An 856-nucleotide genomic window follows, 5' to 3' on the forward strand; every position below is an offset into this window, starting at 1 on the left:
ACGCTGTCAACGTGGTTTTGACCGTTTAGGTTGCCCTCAGTCACTTGGCTGAACCAGTGTTTGTCAGACCTCTCCTTTGTGAAGTTACTCTTTTTCTTCTCCTTTTCATACTGGACTTTTTGGAAGGAAGTTACTATGTGCAGCCCGTACTTAAGAAGTGGGTAGTTATGTTCCCTCTCCTTTAGGGTGAAATATCTACGTAATTCATTTGGAATTCTTCTGCATGACAGATTTGTTTCTTCTCCTCCACCTACTGACTTATTCAGTCATTTAGTTATATCAGTATGGAGTCATGGATATTTATTTTATACTTTGGGTTATAATACACAATTTATTTTTGTATACCAAGTTAATATCTAGCACTCTTTCTAAATTATTTTCTTAATTTCAATTTTTTAAATTTTATTTATTTTTAAATATTAACTTAAATTCATATATATTTTTTATTTTTCTTCTTAATTTTAATAGTTTATCTGTAGATTTTTGTGAAATGTCTACATATACCATCATATAACTTGCAAATAATGACAGTTTTATTTTTGTCTTCATCAAACATTACACAGTTCCAAAACTTTGTTTTCCTTGCCACAGAAGACGAGGTAGGACCTCTAATGCAATGTTGAGTGTCAGTGGGTGATAGCAGGTATTCTCATCTCGATCCTAAGCTCAAAGAGAAAACTTTCAAGTGTCTCTGACATTCACTGTTTTGATGACCTTGACAGTTTTCAAGTGTACTGGTCAGGTATTGGATGCTATACCTCTGTTAGAATTTGTTTTATGTCTTTTAAAAAAGTAGTCTGGTATATGTAATACATGTATGAAATATAAGGAGCCCTAGTGGCACGGTGGTTAAGTG

Source organism: Trichechus manatus, unplaced genomic scaffold (genome assembly GCF_000243295.1).
Source record: "Trichechus manatus latirostris isolate Lorelei unplaced genomic scaffold, TriManLat1.0 scaffold02017, whole genome shotgun sequence".
In the NCBI taxonomy this organism is placed as follows: domain Eukaryota; kingdom Metazoa; phylum Chordata; class Mammalia; order Sirenia; family Trichechidae; genus Trichechus; species Trichechus manatus.